Source organism: Marmota marmota, unplaced genomic scaffold, assembly GCF_001458135.2.
Source record: "Marmota marmota marmota unplaced genomic scaffold, marMar, whole genome shotgun sequence".
Lineage (NCBI taxonomy): Eukaryota > Metazoa > Chordata > Mammalia > Rodentia > Sciuridae > Marmota > Marmota marmota.
The window spans coordinates 4,159,770-4,176,723 of record NW_025999968.1 but is presented as its reverse complement, the minus strand read 5'-3'; the positions used below and the strand labels follow the sequence as shown (position 1 = coordinate 4,176,723).

The window sequence follows — 16,954 nt, the reverse complement described above, 5'->3', positions numbered from 1 at the left end:
ATAATTTTGCCTTTTGCTAAAGCTGGAAAACTGCTCAATTGATTGTCTTGGGCTTGAAGTTTTCTGCTTTGGTGTAAAACATTCCATCTTTCAAGCATTGTATTGCCCTTATTTTAATTTATTAGTTGCCCTCTATATGTATAAAACAGAATTGGATGGCACTTAAGCATGTCATACATTTGGTCATCTAGCCACCTATAGTAGATGAAACAGTGATGTACAAGTCTGTGTGGAAAGTTTTTCTCTGGAGAAAGACACTTAAGAAATACAAACTGTCTTTATTGAAGAGCCTTACTCTGCCCAGGAAGATTGGAGAAAATGATGAGCAAACCCATTACTACTACAGCACACTTCTCTTACAGTCTGTTTTTTTAAAGCCCTGTTTTACTTTGAACACTGTTTCTGAGTCAAAAGAGTGCTTCAGCAAAATCTGCCTTCCTGGGGGCAAGACCAATCTCACAGTCACACTTTCAGGAAGGCAGATACTGCTGAACATTGCCAGGACAAAAGATGCCTTTTTTTTCCCCCTGCAGCAAAAATTGCTCAAATTGCTTGAGAAAGAGACACAATATGATGTTTATCCCTGTTTACAGATGTTTAACCAATGCCCCTTCAGAGGGTCACATGACTACAAACAACATCATGGTAATTATATCCATCGCTGCAAAGAACAGATGTGTAAATTGGTGGTTTCTTGGGGGGAGATAATACCAAGTCCACTTTCCAGAAATGTACACAGTGCCGTGCAGCTGTAACATTCTGTGTAGAGGTCCCTTCAGTGTCTATAATTGAATGTGCTTGCACTTAAAGAATATAGAAACTCTGTGGGGCATGTAGCAAAAAAGTCCAGGGGCACCTAGAAAGTGAATTAGATGTTTTGCTGTGTTCAAAAATTCCTGGTGATCTTGGACAAATCTCCACATCCAAAGAAGGTGGTAACAAATCTTCAATTCTAAAGTTTTGCAGGTAAGAAGTATGTAGTGAATAGAAGATGGAACTAGGAACTTCTGATACCCCATTATGCTTCTGAGACTGGTGCTTCTTAGATGTAAACAAGACTTCAAGGGAGCTAGATTATATCAAATTGATTGTACTTTTGGTGTGTGAACACCAGAATATTCCTAAACTTACCACAGAAAGGTCTGGAAGGATAAGAGTTCCAGAAAACTAGAATCCAGTGTCTCCTATTTCAAAAGTCTGTGCTACTTTGGAGACAACAAAAATAATTAAATGAAATAATTTATATTAAAGAATTTATTGTACTGTGGATATTTGCTTTTCCAAGGATGTATGTTTATATGATTATATGGTAATCAGTGTTAACTCTGAAAATCAAAAGGAAACAACATCAACTAGCTTATTGTATTAGAATAGCTTATTGAACAGGGCTGTTTTCACAAATACGTATATCACTGAAAGTTTCACTGCCTTCTTTCTGTATAAATTTTCTTTTGCTCTTAAACAACATCCCCTTGTATGCAGAATATTATACAATGATCCAGTGTGTGCCTAAAGATGGGATTTCTTCAGGGCTATCTCTACTTCCAGGTGTACTGAATCTGCTAAAGAACAAAATGCATCCTATAATTTACTAAAATGTGATAAAACACTAAAAAGTGAATTTGCATTTACATTACATATTATAATATTCAATGACATTATGCAAAACTCTGGAGTTTTGCTTCTGGGGCAGAAAAAACATAATCTGTTCTTTTCAGGCTATATTCTTCCTCATCTTTTATGATCCCATACTAGCTACACAGAAGCACCAAATCATATCTCTATGATTGAAATGTAACAGAGGAGCAATCTAGTCTGCTAATCTGAATCTTTCAGGCCCAGAATGGAAGGATAATAAATTGAGACCTGCCAAATGCCTGAGGCTAAAGCATGCCTTTTGACAATAATGATCTAATTCAGTTATCTACTTTGTCCCAAATTCAGTCTTCTCATTCTCTGTGGTCCTGAGGACTCAAGGGAAAACAGAAGGTGATGAGGGCTAGTCCCAGCTATATCACTGATTGGTTCACACTCTAGGTGTGTTTCCATGGCTATGAAATAACATGATGTAATGGTCTTGTCTACGCCTTGTGTCTGTGTTCAGTGGGGCTATGTATGCTGGAATTTAGCATAGAGTTTCTTGGTCATTTGTGTGTGACAGCTGCCTCTGGGTATCCATGACTTTAAAGTCAGGAGGCAGTGTGGCAAGAGTAGAAAATTCTGACTTACTCAATATAGACATTTTCAATAAAATCAAGAAAGCTACATTGTGGCCCAAGGACCACTTATAACAAGCAGCCCACTAGGGCACCAATTAAAATACATTTTGGACGCTTTACACTCCTCTCCCTCAATCAGCATCACTGGAGGGAGGGATCCAGTAATCTATTTTGTAACCATGGAAATATTATCTATCTTCTCCCATTTCCCAAAAGTAAAATTGTTAGTATCTTAGCGGAACAACCTCTTAACAAATAGCTTCTTAGAAAAAAGCAGGCCATTTCCCAGGCACAAATGGATTGTATTTCAAAACTAAATTGTTAAACATGAAATGCAAAACTTTCCTCACAAAAACAGAAAAAAAATGGTATTAAAATTTCTAGCTCTATTTGACACTAAATGTAGCAGAGATTCTGCATGTTTGCCATGGAAACATAGGAATAAATAATGTTACTGGGTTTTATAGAGTAATAGGGTCATTTCTTATATATAATTTCGTTTGAAAACACACACACACACACACACACACACACATATATATATATATATATATATATAGAAAGAGAGAGAGAGAGAGAGATCACATACACATTTCTGTTTTTGGTTCTATCTGTGCAGTGAGAATGAAAATTATATCAACAGTCTTGTTCATTAGGTTCCTTTGTGTCATAATGAGATTCTTAAGAGGGATAGACTGAAAAGGAAATTTCCCATGTTGATTTGGCAACATGGAGAAGACACACTATTGGGAGGGAAGGAAGAAGGGCAAGGAGAAAACAAAAAGGAGGAAATTGGTGCATTAGTGGAGCAGGTGATGAGTTGAAGTGTATGTGTAACAGGTCTAGGGAGAAAAGCTTATTGGGTGTCTGTCACCCCCAGGGAAAGAAAGGAATACTGGGTAAGAGATTTTTAATGATCCATGGTTACCACCAGACTATGAAATTGACCTCAGGCCTCTTGGTTACTGGTCAGTTGTGGGGTAGGAGGAAAGAAGAATGTGCAAATCACTTGGCAGTTCATTCACTTCCTCCATAACAGTTCATTGAGTGCCCTCTGTCTTTTGAACTATGCTAGGGACAGATGCTAAAATGGCAGACCAGACAAAATTTCTGTCCTCAATCAAGTTATATCTGAGTGAGAAGCTAATAGGTCCAAGGATGACTCCAGATACAAATTAAAGTCTTCAGTAGTTAATATTCTTCTTATGTAATGAGGTTTGCAAAGTTGTTCTTTGGTTTCCTTGTCTAAAGGCCAAATCAGGCAAAACCAAAAGACAGCCCCAGCATTTATTTTTCTCCATTAGCTACCCATACCTTGATGTTTCAACCTGGCTGGCATGCCTCATAGGCTGCTCTTCTCTCCTACCTCTTGGTCTTCCATGATCTAGTCTGCAGTCTTCCCTCAAATAAAAACACATTTGCTTTTGGCCCTGTCTTCAAATTGTTCATCTTAACCAAAAAGAGATGTTACTAAATTTCTCACCACTGGTACCATTTGCATTTCATGTTTTTTCTTCTTATTATTTTTTCTTTTCCACAAGCTTGAAGTCTATTTAACCTTTGGTGGGTGGTAGTGTACACCTCTTGTCATGGGAGAAGAGGTGTCTCTAAAGAGTCCAATAAGTTTCTGGAGAGAAGGGGGAAGTCAACTCAGGACCAGCAGGGCAGGGTTCTTGGGATACTTGAGGTAAAAGAATTTTAGCACACAGCAGATGCACAGAAATTTATAAATGTTCAAGGGAGAATGGGGGCAATCTCTCTCTGTCTCTGGGGGTGAAATAAGAAAAGTATTCAAGGGAGAATGTGGGCCATCTTAAGAGTGAGAGTCCTGATTTGGGGGTTCGTTGTCATTCTTTTAAAGGAAACTTTATGAGGGGCGGGTATGGAAAGGATTGTAGGAATGGTATCTGTCCTATAATCCCAAACCTGTTTTTTGTGGTCTGGTCAGTCTCAGGATCCTTAGCTGATGTGCTCTTCATTATCTGATTGGTAGTGCTGAAAAGTCCCCTAAATTATTGGCTCCTCAAGATATCGTATCTCTCTTGACTTAATTGATTTATTGGGAGGTTAATTAACAGTACACAGGTAGATTTACGACTGGAAGGAGACAGGCTTAGGGGGGTGACAGACCTAGAAAAGTATGCAAAACTTCTGAATTAAAATCTTATTTTCTTGTCCTTTATGTCTCCTTTTTACCTATGTCTTCCATCTTACCTCACGCTGACATTTTTCTCTGACAGTCTTGGACATTCAACAAAATGTAATTATAAACTAAAAGCTCTGCCTGCTGCTTCAGATTCAGGGACACCCTGAAGTCCATTCTTAAACTCCAGCCTTAGAAAACTTATGCATATAATTTAAAACAACTGACACGAACGTGGGTGTTTGGGGGAAACAACATGATAGGAAGCAGAGGATAGGATTTAAGCAAATTTTCTTCTTTTTTCCAAAGCAGGGCTAGTTTTGACTGGTCCCTCTCCCCACTGTTTACGCTCTCGTGCGCCCCACCAGACTTCTTGGTCTCTCTGCCCCAACCCCAGCATTTTTAATTCCTGTTTCAGTCCAGCAGCCCCTTTTCGTTTTCTCTTTCACAATCCTTCTGGCCCCTCTTCGCGGTGATCTCATCCCTTTGTTTCTTCTCTGTGACTCTCGGCGCCCCCACCTCCAGCAAACCTGCGGGCTGCAGGAGTGGCGGGCGTGGTCTGAGAGGCTGGGACCTTAGGGACGTGGAGTGGCGCACACAGCGCATCGGGCGGGCCCTCCACCAGCTGCGTCAGTTTCTCCCGCAGGCAGCGCTGGACCTGCTACCTGCAGAGCCCCTCCTCCAACTCTTCAAGTGCAGGGGGAGGTCTCTTGTTCCTCCAGAGCAATCGGGAGTTTGGTTTTATTTTCGCAACCTCCACAAACTCTTGTTTGGGAGATAATTGCTCCTTCCTGTGGCTTGGAGAACAAAAGCTTCAGTCTATGCCGCAAGCCGCCCCTTGGTAGAAGAGCAGCGAGGGACAACGAGCAGGCGCCTACTTTGGCCCTTCATTAGGTGGTTCGCCTGCATCAGCAGTAGCCTGCTTACGCGGTCTGAGTCCTGGGCGGTGTCAAGGTTACACAGTGGGAGGAGAAAAAAGAGAGAAGCTGGGTCACTTGCAAATTGGCTTGTCTCTCCAATTTTTCCTTGCCTTGGAGGCTGCAAAGTGCACATTAGCATTCCTGGGCTGGGGCTGTTTGCATCATTTCTCCTGTGCAGCGAGATCAGAGCAGCAGGCAGGAAGGTTTCTTTATGTCAGCAGAAGCAGATCTTTGAAAAATAAACAGGAATGCCTTGTCATTAGAGAATAGCATAGGAGAGAAAACTAGCTAAGGAGTCAAGGCTAGAGGATCCATTTGGAAAACGATGATCCTTCGTAATTATTATTTTAGGTTTTCCTAGGCTTCTTCCTTTGAGAATTCCATTCCCCATTATGAAATGCAGGCTCTATAGACAATTGCAAACAATTTCTTTTTTTCCGGGGAGGGCAGTAAATGAAGCAGGTGGGAAGAAGTGCTATGACTCTACATGTAACCAAATTTAGACTTGGTGTGAGATTTCTGCTTAGTCTGGAAACCCGTGGCACCAGCATGCATTTGTTCATTCACTCAGTAATATGAATAAGCATTGAACATTCACAATGTGATGGGCTGTAATGACTTCACGTCCACGTGAGAAGGAAGCCAAAAGGAAGAAATAAGAGCCAAGATGTCAGGCAGCCAGCTTCAATGGCTCTCAGTCCTGGATGCTGGTGACTGCAAGGGGATCTGGGGTCTCCAATGAGCTGTAGAGCAAGACAATACTGCATTTGCCAGGTATGAGAGTAGAAAGCTGATGGGAGTTAGAATTATCTTTCCCGGTTTTCTTGCTGAAATAAAAGCGAGTGTGGCAGAGGATAACAGTGATTTATATATCTTATTTACTTATTTAGCAGTTTCCTTCTTCCCCTCCAACTAGAACAGTATATTTCATTCAGATTTTCTACACATACTGACAACATGGCTTTACAAATTGTCAAGTAGGACATTCCTTTAGAATCCTTCACTCTTTCATCATAGAGGCTTAGGGGCAAATGTCGCTTTTTACTGACTAATGAATCATGCAATCCTGCATTCGGACAGGGTTGGATTTAGGTGTCTAAAAGATAGTAACGTCTTTATGATGAGATGGGTCATTTGCCAGTTCATAGGAGCATGAAAGTAGAGGCATCCTGAACTGTACAGACTCAAGTGTCTTGCCAGCATGGGAGCCTGGCTTATAGACAAGATTTTGTTCTTTTGGTTTGGTGATCCATTTGGAACTGGCCCATTCTCTCTCTCTCTCCCTCTCTCTCTCATACACACATACATATCTTTATATATGTACATGCATGTATGTATATAACTAGTTCTACATGCAAATATATTGTGTATAATACTAATTATATATTTACATATGTAATTGGGACATGTATGTGTGTATATATATATATATGATATTAAAATGTAAGTGACAGTTGAGGCCAAAGTCCATAGAGGAGACCCTGTCTATTCCAGATTCTAGGATTAGATCACAAATAACTTCTTAGATGCTTTCTTTTTCTAGGAAATAGGAAATCAGAACATACATATGCACACAATCTAAACTTCTATATTTTGAACGTTTGAGCCCTAAATCATCTAGTCAGCTCTCTTAGAGTACAGTGGAATAAACTGAGGCCCTGAGAAATGAGGAGATATCACAGGTTGCAGTCAGTTTGGGATGAATCAGGGATACAGTCAGGGTCCAGGACTTTTACTACTTACTTGCGGCTTCTTGTTTCTCCAAATTTCATGGAGAGGAACCTTTGAATTTGTTCTTTCATTTATAGAACCATTCAAAAGAAGCTGTGGATTTCCCACAACAGGTATGGTTAGTGATGTGGCCAGCATATTTCACATACTAATGTGCAAAGGATTTGCTAAAGACTGATCCTAATTCAGTTGACTTTGAACTGAGTGAGAATTTAGATTGCCAGCCCGCCCTGCCTTACCCAGCCTGTATAGGTGCTGCTGATCCACACAGGGAGCAGCAAGGCTGCAGAGGGCATCTTTTCTCCTCAGCTTTCTCTTCTCACTGATACAACAGCCCTGGGGATTTAAGAATCTTTTGTTATTCCTGTTGCCGGGTCACTGTGTGCCCTTAGCTGATCTGGATGCTGTTCACTGCCTGTCCTCATCTAGACTTAGATTGTTAGAAATAGTCTCTAGAGATAGGTGTCTTGAGCTGGAGGGTGTGATCTTTTTTCTAGTGACATAGCACCATTTAGCTTGGTTCCACAAAACCTTCCACACATAAGCAATTTGCTCAAATCTGGTGGTTAAGAAAAAAGAAGAAAAAGAAAAAGTCGTTTTCTATTGCACAAGTGTCCTCCCAGCTGCACTCATTTCTCTCCTTCTGGGAGAGCAGCTGGCATGCTTGCTGCTCGCTCATAGGCCTGGCCCTTCCACTGGGGCTCAGCAACGATTTTGTGCATTTCCCACCACTCAGTTCTGTCTGCATGTCTGTATGTTGCATTAGGATTTGTGCATCATCTGAGTTGAACACATTATTATCCAACTACAACTAAAAAATAAATATTAAAAAAAAAGAGAGAGCGATAACAGGGCAAAGGCTCTTCTAAGGCAGGCACACTTCGGTGTCATCATCTTCTCATTTAGTTCTTTGCAGCTTGCCCTCCCCCAAAATGCCTCTGCTGTGGTTCTTTAAGTTTCTCTGTGAGCTTGTTTTGAGGCTTTGAAATTGTCACCTTATCTCAGAAGTTTATTCCAAAATTAAATGCTCATTTCCCATGCATGTATTAAGTTGTGTTTTTTTTTTGGGGGGGGGTTAAATTTTTAAAATAATTTTAAAAAATTGTTCTAATTAGTTATACATGAGAGTAGAATATATAAAACAGTGATAGAGATGTTGGGCTCTGGAGTGAGTCTGCTGAGACAGTCAGCTCATAGCTTTACCATTTATTAATTTCAGAACCTCCTCAAGTATTTATTCCTTATCAGTAATAATAAAAATAATAATACCTACATTAATCCAGGCAATTTGGCCCACACCTGTAATCCCAGAAATTCAAGAGGCTGTGGAAGGTAGATGGCAAGTTCAAGGACAGCCTCAGCAATTTAAGAAGACACTGTCTTCCCCAAAAAATATAATAAAATAAAAGGACTAGGGATGTAGCTCAGTGGTAAAACACCCCTGGATTTACTACCCAGTATCAAAATACAATAAAAATACCTACCTTATACATTCTTGTGAGATTTTATATGCAAAGCTCAGTGTCTTTTACAAGGTGATCAATAAAAACTAGCCCCTATTATTATTATTAAGACAGTCTTCTTTCCCTCAAAGAATTTATAGACCAGTAGAGTGTTTGGGAACTAATGACATCATGAACTATAATACAAAAAGAAGAATATTTTAGAGTGCACTTGGAATTTAACATCAAGGTACACTCTGTCCCAGAGGTTGGCAAACTATGGTCTGAAAGAACAGATTTTATCATTTTTAAATGGTGAAACAAAATTTTAAAAAATAATATTTTGTGGTACCTCAAAATTATCTGAAATTTAAATTTTACTATTTATAAAGTTTTATTGGAACACAGCCATGGTCATTCATTAAGTATTGTCCATGGCTTATTTCACACTACCACCGTAGTTGAATGGTAGTGATAGAGACCATATGGCTCAAGACATTCGCAGTTTGGCCCTTTGCAGAAAAAGGTTGTTCATTTCTGCTCTCTCCAATTGAGACAGAGCAAAAAAAACCTCTCCAAACAAAGAGATGAGGACTGGGAAAAGTCATGAAGGTTGTATAGTCTTTAAACAACACATAAGCTAGATAGCTGCGTGAGGAGGCCATGTTGTCAGTGAGGACACAGAACCAGGCCAGTGGGGAGCACATGAATGGTGAATTTTTACTTGGCTGAAGTTCAGGGCATATTCATACGAAAAGTAAAAAAGACATATTGGGTCCATCCATGAATTTCTTAAATGCCAAAGCAATTAAAATCTTCTTAGCTTGCTAAACAATAAGAACTGAAAGTTTTTTTTTTTTAAGTAAAGGAGGGATATGTATATTATGATAAATCATAACTATTTTAACTTAGTATGGAAAAATATACAGCATTGAGTGAAAGACAGATAAAATAAGAGAGCTTCTTTAATTGAATAGTATACTATTAATTTTTAGTGTCAATTTTAAGCCTTAGAATATGGAAATAATGCTCCAAGGCAGAATTTCAGCATTTGGTGAAAGACATGTCTTTGTCTAGGTCTTTCCTGCACAACTGCTCCATCAGGACCATCAGCCACTCTAATATTGCCTTGATTCTCCACAGTGATTTACAGCTTCTGTTGCATATTTCTAGACTTCTTCTGTTTCATGACATGAACTATTGCACACATTAACCAGAAGCTGCAGAGCAGCTTTGGTTTGTTAAACTTACTGGACTCTGATAGGATTTTTAACTGTTAATTTGACTTGGGGAGAAACTAGTGAATTCTTTTAGCTACAAGTCAGTATGTTGCTTCAACCATCTGTGGTTGAAGATGATTAATGGAACCCTCTGGCAATCTTTTATTCCTAGTTTTGAGCTGAAACAGAAATGGGAGGAATCACTAGTTTCTGGAGAGTAAACCAGAATCATGGGGAGAGTGTGGCATCATCCTGACTTCCCTCATCTTGGGCACTCAGGAGAGCCTTCAGGCTTTCCGCGTGCAATACATCAATGTGCAAACACATTGTGCCAGGGACAGATCGGTGCCTTGTGTGTCCCTTTGAGTCATGTGACATTGCATATGAGATTATGGAGCATCTCATAGTTATTTAGACATCAGAGGAAGGAAAATAGCTTTCGCTGACATCAAGACCCCACGATCAGACAATATCACCCTATTTTACCTAATTCAGCCTAAGTGTTCTGCCCAAAGACTGGGTTATCATAAATCCCTGGAAGGCTGCTTCAGATGAATTAATTCAGAAGTTGTAAAATATGCTTATGTAATCTCAGAAAAGGATAAGAGGGAATTTTCTCTTGTTGATGTCTTCAAAGGATGCAGAGCTTTCCCCTGTAGGACCACAAAATGGGAGGTGTTCCAGTGCTGGTGCCACAATGAGCAGTTACTAAACAAACAGTGCTTTCCTCCAAGGAGCTATGTGGCATAACTGCTATGAGCTGGCATCACATCCTTGGAATAGTTCTCAGTGAATTTCCCTATTTGCCTCACTACAGTTGTGAGAAAACAGAGATAGCTGGTTCAAGGGTAAGGACATGTTTAATTCAGGAACTTGGGCTGAATGTAAATCCTCAGACTCAGGAATAGATCACAGAACCTGCCCTTTACCACCTGCTCAAACCCTTCCTTGTGATAAGAACACATAAGGGTAACTAACGACTTCATCTGTTTGCTTTCCTCATTTAATTAAATAGCCATAATTCCTGACCTAAGACCCCCTCCCTCCCTCTTCTCCCAGTATTGCATTCTCCATTCTCTGATAATTTCTCTCTCCTGCTTCCAGAATTAATAGGAAAGTTGGTCTCTGGGCTGTTCTCAACATCTCAAGTGTGAATCTTCCCCATCAAAACCTTCACAAGGAAAATAAATCACGGCCTCATGAGGTCGTGATGCCACAGCCTCTGCTTTGGAAATTTATTTCTACTTTTCTTTTGTGAATAGATTTTGAAGAAGAAGAGGAGATTGGGGTGACAGCTCTGTGTGTTTCATCCTTTACACACTCTGAATTAGCATTGGCGGGCACTGGCAGTGACAAAGTTCCACTCTGAATTGTCCCATTCTTTGCTCTTCACCTGGCCCGGGAGCTTTGAGGAAAAACTTGCAGAGATTACATCTGTCTCAGCCTAACTTGGCTTCTTGACTTCTTGGCTTCTAAGACTCATCCTACTTCACGCATAACCCATTTAAGCATTTTGCACTCAAATCCGGGCTCTGCCACTTACTAGCTGTGTGATTTAGAACAAGTTACTTAATGCCCCATGCTCTTTTTCCTCTGAATAATAATTATATCCATCATAAAACAATGTTTTCATGGGGCTGGAATTGTGGTTCAGCGGTAGAGCGCCCCCTTAGCATGGGCAGGACCCAGGTTCAATTCTCAGCACCACATAAAAATAAAGGCATTGTGTTGTGTCCATCTACACCTAAAAAATAAATATTTAAACAAAGAGTTAAAAAATATTGTTAGAATTAAACCAGTTAATATATAAAAATATAACTAGTAAATATGTTTTGGCATAAATATATAAATCATAATAAAGTACTTAGAAGAGTGCTTGATACTTAGTGTGATATAATGTTTCAATTTGTTATTAGTAGTATGTTCACCAAGGATATGGGGTATTTTGCAATCATTACTTCTAATGTTGTTTTAAGGGGGGGATATATTGTTTTTCAGATGTACAAACCCTTGAAACATATCTTCATGGAGCTGTCAAAGAGAGAAAACTAAAATATTTATCAAATAATTCATCCAATTCCTAGTCTCCAGAAAGTAGTAATTTTTCCTTAATTTGTATTATCTCATTACATGCATTTTACAAATTTTATTTTCTCTCAAGAAAATTTTGCCCAATAGATGTTAGTATACTAATATGAAGGATGAAGAAATTGAATTCCTAAAGAAAATAAGTAATTTGCCATTGGCTCTCTCTTCCTCCCTCTGCTGTACCTGAGCCAAGATTCAAACTCAAATTGTTTAACTCCCATGTCATGTCAGGAAATATGTAACTGATGAATGTCCATGACTGATGATGAAGAGAAAACTGAATTCCAGAAACAAAGGGAGTGGCAAGAAAGAAAGAATAAGCACAGTATCAACGTGAGCAACTAGAACAAACTTAGAAGAGTTTTTTTCCTTTTGGGTACTGAACCCAGGGATCCTTTAGCACTCAGCTACATCCTCAGCCCTTTTGATTTTTATTTTGAGACAGGGTCTTGGTAAGTTGCTTAGGGCCTCACTAAGTTGCTGAGACTGGTCTTGAACTTGAGCTTCTCCTGCCTCAGCCTCCCAGGCACTGGGATTACAGGCATAAGCCACTGCGCCTGGATGATTTACAGATTTTTGTAGGTTCTTGTGTATTTACATTAAATAATTCAGCTGCGTGGGGATGAAGATTCAATTAAAATTATAGTGTATTCATACTCAGAATTATATGACCTGTACCCAACATCCCACTTCACTCCCTCACCTGCCCTCTGTCCTCTGCCTCAGCCTAACAAAGAAAAATTTTAATTGATTTTTTTTTCACATATGGAAGAATCTAACAATGTATCTTCTCAAATTGGGGAGAAACATACTTGCTCTTTTTTTTTTTTTTTTTGGTGAGATTTCCCAAGTACTGTTCTAAAAGGAAAACCACCTGGTGTCTGATATAGAACATTAAGGTATGTGTAAAACTATTTCTGACAGATGGCAGAGCCCTATAAGATCATCCTACCAGCCACTTCAAATACAAAGGTTTATTTTAAAAGATTTCTGAAGGTACTTCTTTCCTAAGGTCTGAAATAAAGACTGGTTCTGTTCTGTTAATTCTTCCAGCAAGGCACTAGGGCACCTCTGTAATCCCAGCAGCTTGGGAGGCTGAGACAGGAGGATCTTGAGTTCAAAGCCTCAGCAAAAAGCCAGCCAAGCAACTCGGTGAGACCTTATCTGTAAATAAAATACAAAATAGGGATGGGGATGTGACTCAGTGGTGGAATGCCCCTGAGTTCAATCCCTGGTACCCCCCCAAAAAACAAACAAACAAACAAAAGTACTTCCAGTAGTCTCAGAGTTTATGTTAGTAATGCTATTTATTCTATGATACTTCCTGAATATTTAGCACTGAATTTTTAGTTTGATTTTGTTAGGTTCTCTAAAATGTAAGAGATTGGAGACTTAAATTTAAGACATATTCTCCTAACTATACAGCTTTCCACCAATCTGTTTCCTCATTTTGCAAATATGATAGCACATTTACTCAGTCTACTTCACTGTAATTCCTTGAGGAAAAAATTTAACTTGAAAGTACATCATAGTGTGTAATTCACGGGTTTAAGCCCTTGTCATTTTTTCTTTTTTGGAGTCACAAGTTCTTCTCCATTTCTCTCACCAGAAGACATTATAATAACTTGCACTCTGAAGATAGCATATATTTATTTTTACTAGATATTAGATACATGACACTTAGGTACTATTAACTAGCATGTGGGGGAGCACTGGCCATAGAGTTGGGAATCTGAGATTATAATGCTCTTTCTCCTTAAGAACAGATGCTTCTAAGCTAGTCCCCCACAAATGTCTGCATTCATAACTCTTACCAGATATGAGGATTACCAGACATAAATATATAGAGTAGCTTTTAGAAACTATATAGGCAATTGTTTTACTGGATGTGTAAGGGATATATCTGGGTCAGCGCTGGGTTGATAAATAAAACAGTAGCTAAATGAGGGGTTTTTTTTGTGGAATGAGTTGAGTGTCAGGTGAAGTTCATATTTTGAAAATAAATAGACTTTATCACTAAGCTGATGGAACATGTGGAGGTTTGAGGGTTGGATAAAGGTAAAGATTAAGAGGAAATCAGTTGGTAGAAGAAAGGACTGTGATTTAACCTTGACAATGTAATCAGATCACCACACTTCGTAGGGATAGGAACAAACTTATTGTGGCATATTTTAAGATAGTTTTCTGCTTATCTCTTTGAGGAGAGATTGCTCAGTATGACCATAGAGTTAAAGAACATCTCCCCTCCCAGGTGAGGATGTCAGTTGATTACGGGGTGAGTGAGGTATAATGACCAAACTTCCTTTGGTATTTATCTTACTCACATGTCTTAGCTTAGTCTCTTGATGATGTAGAAGATACTCTGAGAAGGATAATCATAATGACAATGATGATGATGATAAAAATAGTAGCATGTACTCCTTTTCCAGCATATACTATGTGTCAGGGACTGTGCAAGTATACTAATTTGTTTACTCTTTACAACAACCCAATAGGATCTTCCTGTTATTCTTCTACTTTACAAATAAGGAACCGGAGGATGACTTGTTCAAGGTCAAGAGTTGGTGAGTGGTAGAGTTGGGTTTCACACCTCCACATGTCTAACTTCATAACCCATGCTCTTAAAGAGCAAGCACTATTGGCTTTCTACCTTGTACTTTAAAAGGCACTGACAAGGAGTAGGACAGAAGACGGGCCTGTCATTTGGAAGCTGGATAGCACTAGATCTTCTGTTTTCTTAGGTGGCTTGATTATGAAAAACAGAGTGATGTGTTCCACTCTCACAATTATTTCAAGGATTGAATTTAAATGCCAAATGCATATACTATCCACTCATAAATGTAAGAGGTTAGAGAAAGATGACTGCTAGAGAGAGTCTTGATGAAATTTCCCAGCACCACAGCAGAACAGAGCAGAGATACCCAGTTGACTGAAAGCCTCCCGCTTATAGGCTCTGTGATCACCAATGCCATGTGGCATGTAGTCTCTTAACAACTACCAATAAGTACTTTTCAAGGGTCAACTGGGTCCTGGAGGTGTTTTAGCAATTAAAGTTTTGAGGATTGTACAAAACTGACAGGGTTTTTTTCTCAGAGTTTAATAATTAAAACTTTCATGGAAAGTTTTAATTATTAATGAAATAAAAACATATGACAGATGATTGGAAATACCAAAAAGGAAAAGCAAGGCAAGTTGTGTTGGTCAGGTTTTCATCACTGTGGGCAAAATACTTGACAGGAACAACTTTGAGAGGAAAAGTTTATTTGGGCTCACTTTCGGAAGTTTGGTCCATGGGTGACCTACTCCATAGTTCTGCACCTGAGGTGAGGAAGAACTGTGGCAGAGGAGCATGACATGGCCGAGAAAAGCTGCCATCAGCTGATGGCAGTCCAGAAGCAAGAGAACAAGGAGCCAGGGACAAGATATAATCCCCAAAGGCATACCCCCCAGGGACCTACTTTCTCCTGTCATGCCCCATCTGTTACAATTACCAGCAGGAATCCACTCAAATTATTAATCCACTAAACAGCTTGATCCATTGATTAGATTATGGCTTGCATAATCTGATAGATTTGTCTCAACATTCCTGCATTAACAACTTTTGGGGGGACACCTCAAAAACTATAGCAAACTATAACATAAGCAGACCAAGGGTGGTAATATCTGGGGAAAGGTGTATGTTAGAGAGGGTGAGGAAGGACTCTTACTCATTGAACAAAATGTACCAAGCAAGCACTTGCTGACTCAGAATATAATTTACAAAGGGGCTTAATTACCGAAAGATAGATCAATGGTCATGTTTCATATAATAGAAGGAACATAGTGATTTAAATAAATATTTATCTCATTGTATCTTGTATTCGTGATTGTCCAATAAGAGACATTTTGTTGGGTCTTATCTGGAAAGAAGTTTGTTTTATTAACTTCCACAGGCTTAGGGGCTCCCTTCCTGCTGATTGGCTCTGACCATCTCTAGCACTTAGTATGTGTTTTGCTCTTGGGGTCTCATGGGGAAGGATTCACCTCTGGTGATGGTACAGGGGGCTGTCAGCTGGTAGGATGCTTTTCTGTCCCGCCCCCCCACCCAGATGTATTGGCTGCCTGCTATTCTAGTCTTCCTCCAGTTGTCAGCCGAAGCCTCACAGTCCCTCTCATGGCCTGGTCTATGATGTCAGCCTTTTTAGCAGCCTGATGGGGAGTCCCTCCCTTTTGTTTCAACCTCAGTAGCCACTACAGGCAAAGTGATCTGAGAGCTGAGTTTAGTGTCTCCCTCACCTCCCCTGCCCTTCTCTCCTTTGAGTGTGCCACCTCTAGAGGTTGTCAACATAAGCTTCTGGCAGCAGGAAACATCAGAAGAGTGGTGTCCATTGCTCAAGAGCAGAAGATCCCTTTCTCCAAGGGCAGATTCTCACCAGGTTTTTACCTGAGTGTCAGTGACTTTGGTCCTTGGTTTAGTTAGACACCTTGTAACTATGCCTACCATACCCAAAGGTTATCTGGAAGAGCTCAGTCAGATTCTGTCCAGAATGTGCCCTGACAGATGACCAGCATAAATATCTCAACTCTAGGCTCTTCCCAACCCCAGTTTGAGGAAATGGGTCTTTTTTTTTTTTTTTTAATAACTAAAGGACCAGACTCCCCAATCTATTTTTCTTAGACCTTGGAGAATACACAGATTAAGTATTAATAGAGGGAAATAGAGATTCTTCAACAATTCCCCATGAAAACTAATTTTATTGATATGAGTCTATCTAATACATAGAAAGATGAATGTCAGTTGTCTTTATCTTTGTTGTTTATATCTTTGCTATTTCTAACTGCTTGTTACTGTTATTATTAATGGCATGTCAACAGTTTTGTTAAGTCTCTCCTGTTGGACCCCTCAAATTCACATCTATAATTGGAAAAACATTTATTTTAATCAGATGCTCTTGAAGTTTATCATTGGGAAGTGAAGAATTTTAATAAAAGTTAACAAAATTAAATCTCAGTGCATGCTTCGGCAGCACATATACTAAAATTGAATGATACAGAGAAGATTAGCATGGCCCCTGTGCAAGGATGACATGAAACTTCCTGAAATGTTCCATATTAAAAAAATCAATCAATCAATCAATCAATCAATCAAAGAAATCCCAACTTCTTTGCCTGTCCTGGTTTTTTTTTGTTTTTTTTTTTTTTTTTTTTTTTT

General features: G+C 39.3%; 1 protein-coding gene and 1 non-coding gene across 4 annotated transcripts in view; both read left to right on the top strand.

Annotated features, from left to right (window-relative positions):
• Gap43 (growth associated protein 43) overlaps positions 1-16,954 on the top strand; it is a 108,961-nt gene that overhangs the window by 43,127 nt on the left and 48,880 nt on the right. The window lies entirely within an intron of this gene.
• On the top strand, positions 16,754-16,859 carry LOC125617030. The gene has a single exon (XR_007347887.1). It is a non-coding gene; the product is annotated as a U6 spliceosomal RNA (small nuclear RNA).